Source organism: Schistocerca americana, chromosome 7 (genome assembly GCF_021461395.2).
Source record: "Schistocerca americana isolate TAMUIC-IGC-003095 chromosome 7, iqSchAmer2.1, whole genome shotgun sequence".
Lineage (NCBI taxonomy): Eukaryota > Metazoa > Arthropoda > Insecta > Orthoptera > Acrididae > Schistocerca > Schistocerca americana.
Window position 1 is genome coordinate 563,497,565 of NC_060125.1, and position 22,539 is coordinate 563,520,103.

Below are 22,539 nucleotides of genomic sequence, written 5' to 3' on the forward strand. Positions count from 1 at the left end.
CATCACAAAGGGACTCGTTTGGGGTCAGGTAGGGGGCTCGAGACAGGACAGCGCATTTCTGGGATGTACTTTCCACAGACCATTTCCTCACAGATGCTGCCTTGTGTCAGGGTGCGTTGTCATCCCGCTAAAAACACTCATGGTCCCCGAAATGACCCTTCCTTTACTGGACACGGTACACAATGCTGTGAATTGTGTTCATATCTTTCCGCATTTAACCTTTTCTTAAGCGTAAGAATAGGGGCTGCACCCCAACGACGAAAAATAACCCTATAGGCACCACCACCCCATGGCTGGTAGCTATTAGCTGGAATTCGCCAAACGCAAACTCTTGCATCTGTTTGCCACAAGTTACAGCGTGATACATTACTCCAGATCAATCGCTTCAAGTCATCCACTCTCTATCACTAACTACAGAAATGTGTGTCTATTTTTTTAATTTTTTTAATAGAGGTGCAGCCCCTCCAAGCCCACACCGGCCCATACCGGCCAACACAATAGGTCTACTGCCATCTCTGCGTAAGGGTTAGTATTCACTAAAGTGAAGTGTCGCAGGATGTGGGTACTGCGATGTTTGCGTACGTCTGGATAAGTTAACCATTAATACGCTCTCATCTGGAGATAGATTGGGTCGAAATCGAACGAAGGGTAGCGGTTTTAAGGGCAGAGGAAAAAAAGTACCAAGGCAAGAGCCAAGTTAAAAAAGCCTCTGCGATAGTTAGGTCGGGTGGTAAAAGCAGTAGCGGATGTCTTGCTGCCTGCGATAGGTGGCGGAAGGATAGGCTTTGTTAGTAGTGGGTATCATGCAAGTCGATACCTTGACGTTGTGCGGTTGTGTTGCTCGAAGGCTGGCGCTGGGTGCTGGTGTAGAGTCCTCGTTCAGCGTCAGCAACCTGCAACAGTTAGGTTTATAATCGTTTTTATGTCCGATGGGTCATATGTCGGAAGCACAGTGTATGGTAATGTTGGCGGTTTGTTTGTGCGTCAGTGGGCGAGCTCGTCGGTGGCCCTGCTGTGACCTGTTGGTCGGCTCTAATAGCAGCTAGTAGTTACCAGTCAGTGTTGCTGATATGCAGGGGCTTGCCGACGTTTGTCGCTTGTTTGCGTATGTTAGTTTACCATAGGTGGCTATGTCCTAGCTAGCAGTGTCTCTGGCCGCTTGTGCTTCCACCTATGGTTGTGATCGTAGTTTCCCAGAGTGAGGATGAAAGGATTGTTCGAGTGTCTCGAGTTCCTGTATAGTCGTGTGGCGTGTTTTTTGAATACTTCTTTGAGGGTGTCAAGGCGGTATTCATGGTGAAGATCCAAGGTGCGTGTGTAGCGTGGAGCGTTGCTAATGATTCGTGGCACTTTGTTCTGTATGATCTGCAGGCGGCGCAGTTGTGTAGGTATCTGCGTATCCCCAGACGGGAGCTGCGTACGTCATCAGAGGTCTAATCAGTGTCATGTATATGGACCTCGACACCCTCCTATTCAGTGAGCTTTCCCTGTTGAGCATTGGGTAGAGCTGTTTGAGCCTCGCGTGCGCTCGGTTGGCAACGTACTCAATGTGGTCCCCCCATGTAAGTTTCCGGTCCAGCCAAACACCTAGATATCTTTCTCTCGGAAATGTATTGGGTGTGTATGTAGTGTTATCGGTCCACAGTGTTGATGTTTGCGCAGTAATTTCGGTCTGCTTGTGAATAGAACTGCTTCGCACTTGTTGACGTTTGCTTTAATACGCCAACGCTACAACCAAGGCTCAGCTGTTCTGAGGGCTGTCTGTATTCGTGAATTGATGTTCGACGGTTTCCAATCTTGCGCAAGGATGGCGGAGTCATCCGCGGAGATGGCTAACGTAGTGTTTTGTGTTGCTGGGAAGTCGTTAATGTACAGGTTAAACAAGATGGGCCCTAGGATGCTTCCTTGGGGTACTCCAGCTTGGATACCATGTTGTGTTGATTGTTTATCCTGCACGTTAGTGTTGAAACACCTGTTCGTGAGATATGAGTGTATGAGACGTACGAGTCCGTCCGGGAAAGCAGCTTCGCTTAGTTCGCGTATGAGTCCGTTGTGCCAGAGACGGTCGAAAGCCTTTTCTATGTCCAGGAACACGGCCCCTGTGGCTTTGTTCATGTTGTAGCCGTGTGTTACATGTTCGACTACGCGGAGGAGTTGTTGTGTTGTCGAGTGGCGATTCCTAAAGCCGAATTGCTCCGGTCTTAGGGTGTCACTGGCGATGCAGTGCCTAGTGATACGTTTTAATATTACCTTCTCAACAATCTTGCTGAACGAACACTTCTGAGGAGCTAATTTTATGGTGGGTCTTTCGGTGTGTTTGGCCGTAGTCCCAAAAATTTTCCTGTCGTTTCGCCCAGAGCTGACAAGGGTAATCTCTGCTGACCACGTGTAAAGTGGACCACCCCCGTTTTAGGCAGCATTTAAGCCGCTCGCCGACGTCCGATTCGGCAGTCGGCGCGACTCAGTGTCGCCAGGAGCATCTCCGAAGATGTCCAGCGCAGCTCTGGACGAAACGTCAGGAACCGAAAAGTTTCATGGACCACGGCCATAGAACCCGGAAGACTAAGTAGCTAGTAAGACAGTAGGTCGAGAAAGCCTTGTAAGATGGCTCTTTTTTATGACGTTATTGGATGTGTTAAAATTTGTAAAGGAAAATGTTACTTTAAAAGAACTGTGGTCAGAAAAACTGTTGTTAGGAAATAGTACCTGTGTCTGTGATGGCAGCACGGTGTGGACGTAGAGCCTTTGACAGTCTGTAGTGGAAAGCTGCGGTGGGGCGGGGTTCCGGTGAGTGAAGAGCGTAATGCATGGACGCACTTTTGAAACTATGTTATTTGCAGATTTATTACGAGGGGGGGTAACGGCTCAGAACAATGGTCGGATAGCATACGGACATAAAGGTTTTGAAATGAAGAACAAGGGATCATTTGATGAGGTAAATTTTTTTTTTTTTTTTTTTGTAGACTTATATTGTTGGTCCACTAGTCACAGTCGAGTTTTTGATAACTATTGTATTGACTGATCTTCTGAATTAATTTACTGTACCATGGAAATTATCAGATTCAATGAATATTCTTATTAGGGTCTGCAACTTTTTTTTAATGAGTTCCTTCCCAACAGAAATTGCAGAACTTAAAGCTTGATTCATGTATTTTATTGACATTCTGTGTCAAGATTATGAAATTAATTTCCTTGGACCAACTGTAGTTAGGTTTAGCAGAATTTTTTTTTAGTTGTCGCCGAGTTTTGCTGTGTTGCTGTTCTGCCAGTATTTCATTTTGCAAATGAGATTAATAATATGTGATTGTTACATTTCCTTCGCTCAATGTAGGTTCTGTCAGTTTCTTTCTTTCACCAGGGGCATATGTCAGTGCAGAAATTTTCGTGTGTTCCAGGCTACATTCTTATACATATCCACATTATAGTTTGGTTTTTTTACACAGCTACGTTTTTTTTCAAACATTTCGCACTGACCAAGTCTCGTGAGCGTGAAATTATTGACTTGCTTGTTTATTTCCTTATGATGAGATAGCTTTTCACACACACAGGATTCAAATGGTTCAAATGGCTCTCAGCACTATGGGACTTAACATCGGAGGTCATCAGTCCCTTAGAACTTAGAACTACTTAACCCTAAGGACATCACACACATCCAGGCCCGAGGCAGGATTCGAACCTGCGACCGTAGCAGCAGCGCTGTTCCGGACTGAAGCGCCTAGAACCGCTCGGCCACACCGCCCGGCACACGCAGGATTCTTTTCAGTTTCACGCAAGTGATGTGGCTTTGAGCTAAGTATCACGTTTAGGTTGTGAGTCGACATTCCCAGGTTTGCATTTATGGTAACAAACACACAAGTAAACAGCCTGCCGGAGTGACCGTGCGGTTCTAGGCGCTACAGTCTGGAACCAAGCGATCGCTACGGTCGCAGGTTCGAATCCTCCTTCGGGCATGGATGTGTGTGATGTCCTTAGGTTAGTTAGGTTTAATTAGTTCTAAGTTCTAGGCGACTGATGACCTCAGAAGTTGAGTCGCATAGTGCTCAGAGCCATTTAAACCATTTTTTGAACACAAATAAACGCTACTCACTTCAGCCTTCATTGTACGATTACGAGGAGCTGCTCGACCGATGCAACCCATTCCTTGTTAGTCACTACTCATAGTGATTGCGCTTGCTGGAGTGCTGGTAGTACTCACGAGTAATTCCTCCCATTAATCTCATGCGATTTTGTATACTATTCTACTCAATAATCGACGGTCTCTCTGCATTACTACATGAGGTCTGTTGGTCTTCGTTTAGCGGTGGTTGTTCATTAATTTTGTCCACTTCACGATCATGTCACCAACATTCGACTTGGGCAGGTTCTGGAGGGTTGAAATGTCCTGGTAATTTCGAACGTGCATGGCACCTGAGTAACAAATGTAATTGAAGGATTTGTTACTCAGATGACTCCCGCTTTCGAAATCACTGGGCTCTCCTGACAGATCCATTCTTCTGCTCGTGGTTCTCTACTAACAACACAATACTCCTGCTGTCCTTTTATACTTGTGGGTCCGCGACACCCAGTGATGAATTCCACTTTACAAAGGAGTGTTCGGATGTTTTTGAACATACAGTGTAGTATGCACCATTTCGTTGACATACAAAGGCTTTGACAAGTGCAATATAAAATTTTAACACCTCATTACAGATTCATTGGAAAATCAAGCACACAGTTGTGATATTCGCCATTTTTTTGACTTCATTAAAACAGCAAATACGAGTAGTTAATACTTTCAGCCAGAAGGCAAATACTTGTTTATAAATAATGAATAATGTATAATGAGGCGTCGCATGGCGACGGTGGAATTTTCTAAATAATGTAATTCGTCGTCTTTGGGCGGCAATATAAACAGAAAAATACGGATAGATACGCGATCCTTCACTATTTTGATCGCTGGAGAACAAATGAAGCCTTGAGCGCTAAAGACTTGTACTGTTTTTCTCAAGTAAGGACGCAGATTTGTGGCAGTCTGATCTAATTTTTACTAAATGTATAAAAACGTGTTATGTCTAAGTTTGAGTGAAGTGTAAAGAACTGTTATAACTTACCGTGACGACGCACGAGCGACTCAAAGAAGACAATGGCTATATAAAAGAGCGCTCAATGGACATGATACGGACATAAAAATCTACCGTCATTGTAGTACTAAGCTTAAGGTACGATATAGGTTTTAGTTATAATAAATATTTGTTCTGGGAATACTGAATCATTTAGCAGTGCTCATTCCTATCATCTCCTCAGTATTATTTTCATTTTCATTACGCATTTTTCTAAGATTACAGACACCAAGATCAGCAGTCCAATGTGCGTGTTACATTGATAAAAAGAAAACTGTTTTATCGTCTTCTTGCATCAGCTTTAATATTGAATTTCCCTTTTGTGTGATGTTACAGTTATTTTTGCGCCCTTAAGAACTTTCTGGTCCCTTAGGAAATTGTTTTGTCATAACAATAACTTCACAAACGGGTATGATCGTATCTACGATCATGAAGTAATTAGAAAGACGATAACGCAATTTCTTAATCAATAGCACGCTAGTTGTGACAGCCTCAAGCCACGCGAAACTGCAAGTAAAAAACTATTCACATCTCATAATGCAATATTTTATGACAATGGTCAATCCATGATTCTTATGCCAATTGTGATTGATAAAACAGTAAGCGAAATCTCAATTTTCAACTTTCCATTGAATAACAACATCATTTTTATTTTGTAACATCACACAGTGTAGTATGCACCATTTCGTTTGACATACAAAGGCTTTGACAAGTGCAATATAAAATTTTAACACCTCATTACAGATTCATTGGAAAATCAAGCACGGAAGATGTGTAGGTGGCACAAATCTGTTTTCGTGACGTTCAAAACAAAACGACCGCGTGTCTTGGATTACTGGAAACGTGGCTGCTAACGCGGGCTGCAGCGACGGCCAGGTGTCCAGCCGGCGGGGAGTGGCGGGTTGTGTATTCCGGACACAGAGAGACAGACACGCACGCACACACATATCAGGATGTGGCTGCTCACTCGTGTTACACGCCGCGAGTCGCGACAAGCGGCGTGGGCGGACCGGCCGCTCCCGAGACCTGGCGGCAGATCCCACCGGCTGATAGCACCTCTGCTGCAGCCTGACTACCCTACACGTGTTCTCCTCACAGCCGTGGAGCCGAGGGGACAGTTAGTCAGCGATAATCACCGGCAAATACAGGTAGGCCGCAGGTCAGGGACCGGCGCAGTGCCTGCCTGGGCAGTGATCGAGGCGCCTCGAGCAGCGATTCCGCTCCGGCGGACAGGCACCGCGTGACTTCCACAGGCGGGGCAGCCAGGCAGGGAGCGTACAGAGTACACTGCCTGACACAAAAGGTAAAGCACCCAGCGTCTGTCTTCCTCTACAGTTTCTGCCCTCGACAGCTCCTTACAGTACCATGGAAGTCATTCTCCGATGTTTTAACAGACGTCCTACCATCCTGTCCCTCGTCCTTGTCAGTGTTTCCGACACATCCCTTTCCGATCCTGGGCAGAACTTCCTCATTGCTGACCTTATTAGTCCACCTGATTTTTGACATTCATCTTTAGCACCACATCTCAATTGCTTCGATTATCTTTTATCTTTGATAATAAAAGCTTGTTCCCAAGAAATAAGTGGGATTCTTAGCCACATATGTAATAGCTCTCTGAAGCAGGGTATTTTCCCAGATAGACTGAAGTATGCCATTGTTAAACCTCTGCATTAAAAATGGGATACGTCTGATGTCAACAACTACCGCCCAATCTCTCTTATGACTGCCTTATCGAATATTCTTGAAAAAGTAACGTATTGTAGAGTAGCTTCACACCTTTGTAAAAATAAAGTTTTAACAAAATGTCAGTTTGGTTTCCAGAAGGGTTTCTCAACGGAAAATGCTATATATACTTTCACTATTGAAATATTAAATGCTCTGAGTAACCGGAAGTCACCCGTTGGATTTTTTTTTTTTGGTGATCTATCAAAGGCTTTTGATTGTGTAAATCATGGAATACTTCTAGATAAGCTCAAGTACTCTGATATGAGTGGGACGGTGCTCAAATGGTTTAAATCATACCTAACTGGAAGGGTGCAGAAAGTTGAAATAAACAGTTCACATAATAAACAAAAAACTGGTGATTTCTCAAACTGGGGAACAATCAAGAATGGGGTGCCGCGAGGTTCGGTCTTGGGTCCTCTGCTGTTCTTAATATATATTAATGACTTGCCATTCTCTATTCACGAAGGTGCAAAGCTGGTACTTTTTGCCGATGATACAAGTATAGCTATCACACCCGACAGACAAGACTTAACTGGTGAAATTGTAAACGATGTTTTTTCAGAAAATCATTAAGTGGTTCCCTGCAAATGGGCTCTCATTAAACTTTGATAAAACACAGTATATACAGTTCCATACAGTAAATGGAATGACCCCATTAATAAATATAGACTTTGATCAGAAATCGGAAGCTAAAGTAGAATATTCAAAATTTCTCGGTGTATGCATTGATGAGGGGTTGAACTGCAAAAACCACACTGAGGATCTGCTGAAACGTTTGAGTTCAGCTATTTATGCTATTAGGATCATTGCAAATTTTGGCGATAAACATCTCAGTAAATTAGCTTACCACGCCCATTTTCATTCTCTGCTTTCGAATGGAATCATATTCTGGGGTAACTCATCATTGAGTAAAAGAGTGTTCATTGCACAAAAGCGTGTAATTAGAATAATTGCTGGAGCTCATCCAAGATCATCCTGCAGACACTTATTTAAAGAGCTGCAAATCTTCACTGTAGCCTCACAATATATATACATTCACTTATGAAATTTGTTATTAACAATCCGAACGAATTCAAAAGTAATAGCAGTGTACATGGCTACAACACTAGGAAAAAGGATGATCTTCACTACTCAAGGTTAAATCTAACTTTGGCTCAGAAGGGTGTAAATTATGCTGCCACAAAAGCCTTTGGTCACTTACCTAATAGCATCAAAAGTCTGACAGATAGCCATATAGCATTTATAAGAAAATTAAAAGAATTTCTTACTGGCAACCCCTTCTACTCATTAGATGAATTTTTGGATATAGTAAGTGGGTAATTTCCCAACCCCACCAAAAAAAAAAAATTAAAAATATTGAGTGTCGTGTAGTATTTTGTCTAATGTAATATCTTGTATAGACAGCTTTTATTAACCTGACACGTTCCACATCATTTCGAAGTGTCGTATTCATGATCTATGGAACAAGTTCTAATCTAATCTAATCCCCGTTTTCCCACAGTCCATGGTTCACAACCATACAATGCTGTGCTCCAATCTTACATTCTCAGAAATTATATTAAGGCCTACGTTTGATACTAATAGACTTCTCTTGGCCAGGGATTCCCTTTATGCCAGTGCCAGCATATTTTTGATGTCCTCCTCACTCTGTCCATCATTGGTTATTTTGCTTCCGAGTTAACAGGATTCCTCAACTTCAACGACTTCATGACCATCAATCCTGATGTTAAGTTACTCGCTGTTCTCATTTCTGCTACTTCTTATTACTTTCGTCTGTCTTCGATTCTTCCTCAGTCCATATTCTTTACTCATTATAGTGTTCATTCCATTGAGCAGATCGTATAATTCTTTCCCATCTTCACTCAGGATAGCAATGTCATCAGCGATTGAAAACGTACGTGATATTATTTCAGTGATTACAAAACAGACCCAAAATTACAAAGAAATTGTCAGTAAGAGCGTGTTTATCAGTCGGACATTGCACAGCCCCTCTGGCATGGATCCATGCACCGATTCGGATGCGAGGCAGGAGGGGTGTAAGTAGGCTGTTTAGGTTTTTATGTTGGTAGCGCCACGTAGCGCTCTAAATGAAAATCACTGACTGTGCTGTGTGCAGTCTGTGGCTGGTTTGCATTGTTCGAATCTGCTATTGTAGTGTTGGGCAGTTGGCTGTTAACAGCGCGTAGCGTTGCGCAGTTGGAGGTGAGCCGCCAGCAGTAGTGGATGTGGGGAGAGAGATGGCGGAGTTTTGAGAGCGGACGATCTGGACGTGTGTCCATCAGAAACAGTAAATTTGTAATATTGTATATCATGAACTGATATGTACACTCCTGGAAATGGAAAAAAGAACACATTGACACCGGTGTGTCAGACCCACCATACTTGCTCCGGACACTGCGAGAGGGCTGTACAAGCAATGATCACACGCACGGCACAGCGGACACACCAGGAACCGCGGTGTTGGCCGTCGAATGGCGCTAGCTGCGCAGCATTTGTGCACCGCCGCCGTCAGTGTTAGCCAGTTTGCCGTGGCATACGGAGCTCCATCGCAGTCTTTAACACTGGTAGCATGCCGCGACAGCGTGGACGTGAACCGTATGTGCAGTTGACGGACTTTGAGCGAGGGCGTATAGTGGGCATGCGGGAGGCCGGGTGGACGTACTGCCGAATTGCTCAACACGTGGGGCATGAGGTCTCCACAGTACATCGATGTTGTCCCCAGTGGTCGGCGGAAGGTGCACGTGCCCGTCGACCTGGGACCGGACCGCAGCAACGCACGGATGCACGCCAAGACCGTAGGATCCTATGCAGTGCCGTAGGGGACCGCACTGCCACTTCCCAGCAAATTAGGGACACTGTTGTTCCTGGGGTATCGGCGAGGACCATTCGCAACGGTCTCCATGAAGCTGGGCTACGGTCCCGCACACCGTTAGGCCGTCTTCCGCTCACGCCCCAACATCGTGCAGCCCGCCTCCAGTGGTGTCGCGACAGGCGTGAATGGAGGGACGAATGGAGACGTATCGTCTTCAGCGATGAGAGTCGCTTCTGCCTTGGTGCCAATGATGGTCGTATGCGTGTTTGGCGCCGTGCAGGTGAGCGCCACAATCAGGACTGCAAACGACCGAGGCACACAGGGCCAACACCCGGCATCATGGCGTGGGGAGCAATCTCCTACACTGGCCGTACACCACTGGTGATCGTCGAGGGGACACTGAATAGTGCACGGTACATCCAAACCGTCATCGAACCCATCGTTCTACCATTCCTAGACCGGCAAGGGAACTTGCTGTTCCAACAGGACAATGCACGTCCGCATGTATCCCGTGCCACCCAACGTGCTCTAGAAGGTGTAAGTCAACTAACCTGGCCAGCAAGATCTCCGGATCTGTCCCCCATTGAGCATGTTAGGGACTGGATGAAGCGTCGTCTCACGCGGTCTGCACGTCCAGCACGAACGCTGGTCCAACTGAGGCGCCAGGTGGAAATGGCATGGCAAGCCGTTCCACAGGACTACATCCAGCATCTCTACGATCGTCTCCATGGGAGAATAGCAGCCTGCATTGCTGCGAAAGGTGGATATACACTGTACTAGTGCCGACATTGTGCATGCTCTGTTGCCTGTGTCTATGTGCCTGTGGTTCTGTCAGTGTGATCATGTGATGTATCTGACCCCAGGAATGTGTCAATAAAGTTTCCCCTTCCTGGGACAATGAATTCACGGTGTTCTTATTTCAATTTCCAGGAGTGTATGTGATGACTTTGCAACATTATTAAGGTAAGTACATTGTTTGTTCTCCATCAAAATCTTTCATTTGCTGACTATGCCTATCAGTAGTTAGTGCCTTCAGTAGTCAGAATCTTTTATTTAGCTGGCAGTAGTGGTGCTTGCTGTATTGCAGTAATTCGAGTAATGAAAATTTTTGTGAGGTAAGTGATTCATGAAAGGTATTGGTTATTGTTAGTCAGAGCCATTATTTTGTAGGGATTTTTGAAAGTCAGATTGCGTTGCGCTAAAAATATTGTGTGTCAGTTCAGTGTTGATCAGAATAGGTAAAGAGCGAAACGTCTGAGTACGTTCAGTTCTGCTCAGCTGTTTGAAAATCAAATAATGTAATAGTTTTATCAGCACAGTCATTCATAAATTTTTCTTAGGGGACGTTTCAGGGGGGTTGTTAACAAGCCGTTGTATCATCTCCTCAGATAGGCTGGCCCACAACTCTAACTGGTTCGTGGTGCCCTGGACCATGGCACTAGAACTGAGTTAACCTCCGAGATGGTCGTAGACATGTCCTATCGTGGGCAGATCTGGTGACCTTGCTAGCCCTGGGAGTACTTCGACATAACGGAGACGGATCATAAAGACACGAACCGTGTGTAGACGAGCATTGATCTCTTGAAAAACGGTACCATGGTACTGTCGCATGACAGATAACTCATGAGGACGCAGGATCTCCATGGGTACCATTTTGCCGTGAGAGGTCCACCAGCCACAGCCAGCCGTCATATCCGATGGTCTCCCATATCATGACACCAGAAGTAACACCGCTTTGCCTCTCCAAAGCGTGACTGGGACCTCTCCCCAGGTCATTCCTAGCTGTGCTGATGATGGTCATGTTCGGTAGCGTAGAACCACGACTTCTCGCTGAACACAATACGGAATCGTTCATCAGTAGTCCATTCTTCCCGGTGATGGTACCACACCAAACGCAGCTATTTGTGTTGTGGTGTTAACGGCGTCCTACGCTTGTGACGGTAGTGCTCTAGTCAAGGTGCTGCCCGTCTCTGACCAATGGTGCGGAATGACACAGACTGTTGTGGTAAGCCCATTACCTGCTCTCGGGGACCAGTCGCAGAGGTGAAAGGGGTTACCATGTCCTTGGTGCACGGCGATCCTTGAAGACGAGTATGGCTGCTCTTAAGTTCCCATACAGGCGAACATCAGGGCACGATCACATCTGACTGCCCCATAAATCTGCCTACCAAACGGAGACCCCACAATGAAGCCCCTTCCAAACTCTGTCGGGTGCCGACAATGCTGCCACACACGAATGTGTGACATCTGTTTGTCCACAATGAGCACTCAACATCACGCTACTCACGCCTCCTATATACCTTACCAGGCCTGGTAACAACAGTAAACACGAACAAAACTAATGCACCCTGGTGTCCATTCTAGCTATCACAGAAAATTGCAAATCCAGTCTGTTACAAGCCCACCGATGGTATGAACGTGTAAGGAGCTATTTTGCCATCTGACTATGTCTTTTGCTAACTTCACTCTTTTATCTGACAGTGTAAAGTGGCCTGTACTTGCGTACCGCTCAGCAGGGGAAGAGACAATGACAGTGGGAGACGCAGGGTCGTTCTAAGGCCCAAGCGGCACAAGAGAGCGCTTGGTGCGGCTAGCTGAAGAGCACATTGCTAAATCTATTCTGCACACCCAATATGTGACAGCTAATAGCGGAAAATGACACAGTGAAAGTATACTGTAGTAGAAGCAACTACGTACCAGTAAATATGGGTCCACCAAGGAGCCGTTTGGGACATAATTGCAAATGTGTGATTACGAGAGGTCACCGACTTTAGTAACAAATATTGGGCTAGTTAGTGCAAATGCATTCGAAATATACACTGTTCAAGTAGTTCCTCAGGTAACTGTGCTCAAATTTCGGACAAGGCCTACGTCAACAAACAATACCACACTATTTCAGTACGTTGAATATGGTGAAAGAAGTTTTTAAAGTATGAATAGTGTTCAATATAAACACATCTTCCTCAACAACGATTGTGTGGACTGTCAACGTTAGCCTTTGAAAGTCATACATTGAAGACAATAGATTCAGTTAAAAATATTTTGGTAAGTTAAAGAGTAGAAACGGTTGCACATAATGGTTTGTGCAAAAATTATCAATTCATACAATGAGCAGCTGTAGGAATTATAGGTAGCTTCCCTAATAAATGTGTTTTTATATGACTTTTATTTGTTTCTTTATGTTTATTTTCTTTTTGTATCACTCGCAAATTCGCTTTTTCCTTTTCGTTTGCATACATAAAATGTATGACTATGTTTACTAATCTTCAGCTTCTTTCACGGCAAAGTTCATAAAATTTAGGTACTACTTGCGGCTGAATTTTGTTTATATGTCATATACAATTTAACCATTTGAACCTTATGTTTAACATGCCAATACAAAAGTCGATCATTTGTTTTTTGAATTAATATCCCGCTTTTTCTGGAGGAATTGAAATAATTTTTGAAGTGTAGATTTTATATATATATATATATATATATATATATATATATATATATATATATATATATATATATATATGTGTGTGTGTGTGTGTGTGTGTGTGTCACATATTTATTGTATCTGTAACTACTGAATAGAACTAGTTCTTTCTCCTTTCGCTAAATATTTTAAAGATATTCGGAATTACCTTAAATGGAAATTGTTTCTTCTTTTAAATTCAGCACCGGAATAAGATACTGAAATTTATTTCTCTCACAGAGGATTGTCTACATACAATTTATTTTGAAAGAAAAAGCACGTTTTCACACAACTGGGATTTCGATTTATTTTTAAACGTCTTAGTGATTAAGAAGCCGCTTAAGTTATATTTAATCTTTTTATTACCATATAACCGGCACAACCTCAGGTGACACCTGTATAACAATGAATCACGAGAGAGTAGAAGACTTGTACTATCTACAAGGTTTTCTATCTGTAAAGATCCTACGAAGAGCCCAAGGAATGACATCTAATGTATAAGGGTGGGCAGAGAGGAGTCCAAATGAAGTGTCGCTTATGGGGAGAAAATGTTCTAGAACAGACTGTAGGGGAGGGTTCCGCTGCGCCGTAGGGGAGGAGTTGTTCAAGAGTTGAGGTCTCCACTACACCAACTTCCATCTCTCAGAACTTGCAAGTTACAGCTAGAGAGTCTGCACGTGATCGTAGTGACAGGTTACGCCAGGTGTACAGTTGCAGACGCTCAGAATCAGTAGTTTCCCACCAGTGTAACGCGCGGTTCAGCAGGCGACATCCAACTGAGGCTGCCGCCCCTATTTAACTCGGAACTCGGCAAGCGCTAAGGATAAGATTGCATGTGTGCACAGGGGCCGCGCTCTACTGCGTGAGGTCTGCTAAATGCAGAAGGCAGTTCTGAAGGATGCATGTGAGAGGTGAGGCGAGGAGGGGGGCAGGTACACATGCTCTCGCTTTCTTCCACACACAGTTTGTGCCATTGGTAGTCCAGAAATCATTGTCTCACAAGTGGACTTCAGGGACAGCTGTGTTGTAAATTTCTTTGCAACACTGTTGTGTTTCATTATTTACCATTTCCCTTTTACCTTCAGGGTTCAGTATACCAATCGGTAAAAACGGAACCCTTACAGGATCACTTTGTCGTCTGGCTATCCGACTATTAAGACAGTTTTTAAGAAACTGGTGTATGTATCAGGCTGAAATTTATGTCGGGCACTAAGGTCTACAGTCTCTTGACGGTGTAAAACATTTAAGATTGTAAACCAGCGAAGTCAAACTAAACGCCTATACTATGTGATCAGAAGTATCCGGACACTGGCTGAAAATGACTAACAAGTTCGTGGCGCCCTCCATCGGTAATGCTGGAATTCAAAACGGTATTGGCATACCCTTAGCCTTGACGGCAGCTTCCACCCACGAAGGCATACCTCCTATCAAGTGCTGGAAGCTCGGTGAGGCCTGGCACGAAGTCGGCGTTCCAAAACATCCCAAAGATGTTCTGTAGGATCCAGGTCAGGACTCTGCACAGGCCAGTCCATTAGAGGGATGTTATTGTCGTGTAACCACTCCACCGCAGGCCGTGCATTATGAACAGGTGCTCGATTGTGTCGAAAGATGCAATCGCCGTCCCCGAATTGCTCTTCGACAGTGGGAAGCAACGACGTGCTTAAAACATCAATGCAGGACTGTGCTGTTATAGTGCAACACAAAACAACAACGGGTGCAAGCTCCCTCCATGAAAAACACGACCACACCGTAACACCACCACCTCCGAATTTTACTGTTGGCACTACACACGCTGGCAGATGTGTGTGTGTGTGTGTGTGTGTGTGTGTGTGTGTGTGTGTGTGTGTGCGTATGTATGTATGTGTGTGTGTTTGTGTGTGTGTGTGTGTGTGTGTGTGTGTGTGTGTCTTTGTGTGTGAGTGTGTGTGGGCGCGCGCGGACATACATAATAACATCTCCATAATAAGTAAGAAACAGGCGAGGAATCGCGATTGCTGTTGTTTGAACTTAATGAAACAAAACGTGTACTATCACGAAAAAACATGTCAGTAGTTGTCATAAGCACAGGATCGTTATAACAACCTATTTATACATCAGTTATTTACACAAACGAAGAAACTGAGCGATATCAGCACAGAAATATTAATCCACACAAGAGATGAGACTATTTAACATATTTACATCAGTTAGATCTCATCAATGTAGTCACAGTTATAATGGAGACTGAATTACGTTCATGAAAATGATTTTAGAACAGCGGACACTATTCTGCTTCTGAAGGCGTCACAGTGCGCAGCTGGCAGTAGCCGTTGCCAGATTAGGCATCCTACAATGGTCGGCGTTCCTGCGAGTGAGATGGTACAGGATGACAATTATTGAACTGTATGAAATAAAATCGTCACAAATTTCGAACGGCTTGCGCTAGGACGTTCAAACTGCACCGTTGGCCGTAGGGCATGATGGGAATTAGTGTGCGCATTGTTGTTTGTTTAGTGACGATGTCCACTTTCATTTGGGTGGGGTCGCCAATAAGCAAAACTGGCGTATTTTGGGGACTGTGAATCCGCAGTTCGCGATCGAGAGGTCTCTTCACCATCAAAGGGTGACTGCATAGGATGCAATGTCCAGTCGCACAATAATAGGTGCGATATTCCTTGATGACACGATGGCTATCGAACGGCATGTAAAGGTTTTGGACGATGATTTCATCCCCATTGTCCAGAGTGACCCTGATTTCGACAAGATGTGGTTCATGCAAGACGGAGAACGACCCCATCGAAGCACGAGAGTGTTTGATGTCCTGGAGGAGCACTTTGGGAACCGCATTCTGGCTCTGGGGCACCCAGAGGCCACTGGCATGGGCCTGGATTGGCCGCCGTATTCTCCGGATCTGGACACATGCGACTCCTTTTTATGAGGCTGTATTAAAGACAAGGTGTACAGCATTAATCCCAAAACGGTTGCTGAGCTGAATGCAGCCATTCAGGAGGTCGTCGACAGCATCGATATTTTGACACTTCAGCGGGTCATGCAGATATTCGCTTTTCACCTGCGCCGCATCATCGCCAATGACGGCAGGAATATCGAACAAGTCATAACCTAGATCCCAATATCCTTAGTGGCGTTTACATGTTGAGTAAAGTGTGTGCACGCCGTAGATTTTGTAACTAATTTACGTTTTTTACATATGGTTCAATAATTGTCACCATGTATATACGTACACGACGCAGGGAACTTTATGGACAGAAAATCCATTTCAGTGGTCTGATTTACAGGTTATGCATATTCAGCACTTCAGTTACTGAAGGAAAGATTTATGCTCCTTTTTCGTGGCCTTCGTATGAACATCTAACTTTTAGAAATTCGCAGTTGTGTAATATCTTTACTGGAAAAAGGAAGTGGAAAATCCCTTCCAAATTTGTATTAAAAGTATGAATATTGGGAAAGACATTACCAATTTTACTATCTTTTTGCACTTACACATCCCTCCCATCAGTGAAGTGTGGACCAGTCTATCAAGAAGAATAAGATTAAGGGGCTGGTGAGGGGGGGGGGGGGGGGGGGGGGGTCCTCAGGGCGGTTCTAGAGCCCGTCCTCCAACTGGACGGAAGGCCTCCACTCTGACCGAGTTCTCAACTAGCTGTCTAATAACAATCATCATAGGATAAAATAGGACCAAAAATATAAAACAAATTTCTTCGTTGTTAGATAGACCAGTTTTGAATATAATATCGAATATAGTGCATGATAATCGTGATTCACATATTCTCATTGAACAGGAGTACACTGCAGTCTCTTTTAGCTATAGAATATCTACATCTACATCTACATCCACATTCCGCAAGACACCTGACGGTGTGTGGCGGAGGGTACCTTGAGTACCTCTATCGCTTCTCCCTTCCATTCCAGTCCCGTATTGCTCGTGGAAAAAAGGATTGTCGGTATGCCTCTGTGTGGGCTCTAATCTCTCTGATTTTATCCTCATGGTCTCTTCGCGAGATATACGCAGGAGGGAGCAATTTACTGCTTGACTCCTCAGTGAGCCGGCCGAAGTGGCCGTGCGGTTAAAGGCGCTGCAGTCTGGAACCGCGAGACCGCTACGGTCGCAGGTTCGAATCCTGCCTCGGGCATGGATGTTTGTGATGTCCTTAGGTTAGTTAGGTTTAACTAGTTCTAAGTTCTAGGGGACTAAAAAAAGTCCCACAGTGCTCAGAGCCATTTGAACCATTTTTGAACTCCTCGGTGAAGGTATGTTCTCGAAACTTCAACAAACGCCCGTACCGAGCTACTGAGCGTCTCTACTGCAGAGTCTTCCACTGGAGTTTATGTATCATCTCCGTAACGCTTTCGCGATTACTAAATGATCCTGTAACGAAGCGCGCTGCTCTCCGTTGTATCTTCACTATCTCTTCCATCAGCCCTATCTGGTACGGATCCCACACTGCTGAGCAGTATTCAAGCAGTGGGCGAACAAGCGTACTGTAACCTACTTCCTTTGTTTTCGGATTGCATTTCCTTAGGATTCTTCCGATGAATCTCAGTCTGGCATCTGCTTTACCGACGATCAACTTTATATGATCATTCCATTTTAAATCATTCCTAATGCCTAATCCCAGATAATTTATGGAATTACCTGCTTCCAGTTGCTGACCTGCTATATTGTAGCTAAATGATAAGGGATCTTTCTTTCTATGTATTCGCAGCACATTACACTTGTCTACTTTGAGATTCAATTGCCATTCCATGCACCAAGCGTCCATTCGCTGCACATCCTCCTGCATTTCAGTACAATTTTCCATTGTTACGACCTCTTGATATAACACAGCATCATCCGCAGAAAGCCTCAGTGAACTTCCAATGTCATCCACAAGGTCATTTATGTATATTGTGAATAGCAACAGTCCTACGATACTCCCCTGCGGCACACCTGAAATCACTCTTACTTCGGAAGACTTCTCTCCATTGAGAATGACATGCTGCGTTCTGTTATCTAGGAACTCTTCAATCCAATCACACAATTGGTCTGATAGTCCACATGCTTTTACTTTGTTCATTAGACGACTGTGGGGAACTGTATCGGACGCCTTGAGGAAGTCAAGAAACACGGTATCTACCTGGGAACCCGTGGCTATGGCCCTCTGAGTCTCGTGGACGAAAAGCGCGAGCTGGGTTTTACACGATCGTCTTTTTCGAACCCATGCTGATTCCTACAGAGTAGATTCTTAGTCTCCAGAAAAGTCATTGTACTCGAACGTAATACGTGTTCCAAAATTCTACAACCTGATAGACGTTAGAGATATAGGTCTATAGTTCTGCACATCTGTTCGACGTACCTTCTTGAAAATGGGGATGACCTGTGCCCTTTTCCAATCCTTTGGAACGCTACGTTCTTCCAGAGACCTACGGTACACCGCTGCAAGAAGGGGGGCAAGTTCGTTCGCGTACTCTGTATAAAATCGAACTGGTATCCCATCAGGTCCAGCGGCCTTTCCTCTTTTGAGCGATTTTAATTGTTTCTCTATCCCCCTGTCGTCTATTTCGATATGTACCATTTTGTCATCTGTGCGACAATCTAGAGAAGGAACTACAATGCAGTCTTCCTCTGCGAAACAGCTTTGGAAAAAGATATATTGAGTATTTCGGCCTTTAGTCTGTCATCCTCTGTTTCAGTACCATTTTGGTCACAGAGTGTCTGGACATTTTTTTTTGATCCACCTACCGCTTTGACATAAGACCAACATTTCTTAGGATTTTCTGCCAAGTCAGTACATAGAACTTTACTTTCGAATTCACTGAACGCCTCTCGCATAGCCCTCCGCTCACTACATTCCGCTTCGCGTAATTTTTGTTTTTCTGCGAGGTTTTGGCTATGTTTATGTTTTCTGTGAAGTTCCCTTTGCTTCCGCAGCAGTTTTCTAACTCGTTTGTTGTACCACGTTGGCTCTTTTCCATCTCTTACGATCTTGCTTGGCCCATACTCATCTAACGCGTATTGTACGATGGTTTTGAACTTTGTCCACTGATCCTCAACATTAGCTGTACTAGAGACAAAACTTTTGTGTTGAGCCGCCAGGTACTCTGAAATCTGCTTTTGTCACTTTTTCTAAACAGAAAAATCTTCCTACCTTTTTTAACATTTCTATTTACGGCTGAAATCATCGATGCAGTAACCGCTTTATGATCGCTGATTCCTTGTTCTGCGTTAACTGTTTCAAATAGTTCGGGTCTGTTTGTCACCAGAAGGTCTAATATGTTATCGCCACGAGTCGGTTCTCTGTTTAACTGCTCAAGGTAGTTTTCAGATAAAGCACTTAAAAAAATTTCACTGGATTCTTTGTCCCTGCCGCCCGTTATGAACGTTTGAGTCTCCCAGTCTATATCCGGCAAATTAAAATCTCCGCCCAGAACTATAACATGGTGGGGAAATCTACTCGAAATATTTTCCAAATTATCCTTCAGGTACTCAGCCACAACAGCTGCTGAGCCAGTGGGCCTATAGAGACATCCAATTATCATGTCTGAGCCTGCTTTAACCGTGATCTTCACCCAAATCATTTCACATTTTGGATCTCCGTCAATTTCCTTCGATACTACTGCACTTCTTATCGCTATAAACACGCCTCCCCCTTCACCGTCCAGCCTGTCTCTGCGGTATACATTCCAGTACCCAGTCACAATCCAGCGAAAAATTAAGTCACTGCATAGCCGCGCAGTAGGATATGTTCCTTTCATGTAACAAGTTACTCGTACATCTGTTCATAAACCTTGCATGTGTGAAATCGGGTAGAATTTTTTTTACTACAGCAGTGGACTTCCTTCTTTGTTCACTGCTTATATCGCTTGTCTTCTAACTCGTGTGGCTGTGTTGTTTGGAGCGTTTTATGTACAGTACATTTGCAGCTTAGCCGTTTTTGGTTCATGAGGTGACGTTGATTATTCTAATCATTTAGTGTATAACTCATATGTGAGTTTCGTTTCTCGTTTTCGCTACTCGAAATGGAATCCCATCACATGAGAAAGTTTTCCAGTGGTACCAGAACAAGAAAAGCCCAGAAAGAAGCAGCTAAATTTGTGAAGAAACATCCAAAAGTGATTTCGCATTTTACGAAGAATGATTACTCGACTGGTAATTTTAGTAAAGTTTCTACTGAACCAGAACCTCTTGCACCTTTGCCCACTTCTTCTAAGGAGTGTTTGACAAGTTTCGGTGACTCTGAAATTGCTGAGGAGCAGTATTTTGTAAATGAGGCGATGATGAATGTGAGTGTTGAACCAGGCGATCATAAAACCGAAACCAGTGACTTTACTAACAGTGGATTAGTAAAGTCCCCAACAGTGGATCCGGCGAAATGGAAAACAAAAACGTGAAAATCGATTTCGCTGATCTGTGTTTAGCGAAAGGTTTAGACTATTTAAAGAACAACTTGTATGGTCTAAGTAAACATGAACACATCTAAGAATCACTAAAACGGTACAATACAAAAACTTGTTCTAAAAAAAAAACTGCGCTAATCATGGCAAAAATTCAGTGATGTGGCTTTTGCTGTCGAAGAACGGGGGTCGTATCGACAGTGAACTGCAGAGGAAACATATCGGCATGAAGCGGTTCGGCGTGCGGTGGAAGTAGTTAAACATCTGGCAATAAGTAGACTTGCTTTTCACGTTGTAACGTAATTTTTGGGGCAGAAATGAAGATAAGCATTTAAATTCCATGGAAAAAATTGCCAATTTTGAACCATTTGTGAAACAACACATCTAAGAGAGTTGCTCTAAGGGGCGTGGCCATCATTCATATTTGTTCAAGAATATTTGTGAAGAATTCATCGGCCTTATGGGAAACAAGGTACTGAGTAAAATAGTTGGCGAAATTCAGTCAGCAAAATACTATGGACTAGTTTTAGATGCAACTGTAGACACGGCATATGAAGATCAACTAGCCGTTGTAGTAAGGTATTGTTTCTAGGGAAGAGTTCACAAAAGATTTTTGTGTTTTGTTCCCGTACACAGTCATACGGAAGAAATTCTTAGAAACGCTTTCCTAGATTTCTTTGGAAAATACGATATTAGGATAGAAGACAGTCGTTCGCAGTGCTATGACAATGGCAGTAACCTGAGTGGGAAATATTCATGTTTAAGTTCAAAGATAAAGGATTTGAAATCATCAGTTTTTATATGCCCTATGTTGCGCACTAGTTAACCCTCTTAGTCCAAAACAGTGCAGAGAAACCCTTAGTGTTAGTTAGCTTTCTCAAGTGTTGCAACGACTGTATGAGATTTTTATAGCTTCTGCTCAACGACGGTACATTCTTGTGAAGAATAATGGATGACTTGAGACATTGACCGATACTTGATGGTCGCGCCTTGAGGAAACAATATCAGCTGTTCGATAGAAATTCGATGCCGTTTACGAATCACTTGAAGACTTGAAGGAATTGTTATGAACAAAGAACAAAAGGCAGTGACAGGAAATGAGGCAGAATCGCTTCGGAAAAAAGTAAAAAAAAAAAAAAAAAGAAACAGGAGACTGTGAAACTGGTTGTTTCCTGGGATGGCGTGATGTGTCGAATGGGCAAAACTAACAAATATTTGCAAAAGTCTGGAATGGATTTAATTAGTGGATGTCATGCTTTCAGATCATTTATTTTGTTTTTGAACTGTGATAGAGAAAATTGTGATGAATATGAAAATCACGCTAGGAGCTTAAGTGAGCATGTATATCAAGGATATAGTGACGAATGGAGACGCGAAATAAGATGATTTCTTAATGGGGAAAAATCAGAAGAAATGGGCGGACATGATAAACTTTTTGTAGAACTTATTGCACTTATTGAGAAACTACGAGCAGAACTAAAATCACAAGGAGAATAGTATTGCGAAGTAGTTGATCTTTTCCTGCCTTTAACATACAGCACAGTAAAGCAAGAAGATAAAGAAATCTTAACAGAAACGTCAGATCTTTGTGAAAAATGCCTGCCCCCATTATTATTGGCTCACAGGGTATTTTAACAAGTTGTCTGTTGCAAGGGCTGGTCACCATCGACTCATTTCCTCAACACGTTGTCTGTGGCTCGTGAATAGCTGGCCATACGAGTGGATCTGAACCACGGACCAAAACCGGAGGCCATTTTGCAGATATTTGTAATGGATCGGGCATGACGACTTGAAGCCATTCAGTTCCCACTAATTTGCAGGCCCTGCACGATGCGTGTAGTCTCACCGATCTGCCTGCAGGCCGGGTCTGTTTGTGTGTAGCGTAATACAGCGGATTTTCATGGTTCGTCTATGGACCCTGGACTGAGGTGCTCCTCAGCAGGCTACAGGCCATTTGCAATGGATTTCAAGAATTGCGACTGTCTCACCGCACGTGCATTGCAGTGTGGCGTTTCCCAGACATTTTATTTTGTTCTAGTACATTTTAGCACTTCAAAAGTAGGTAATATGTT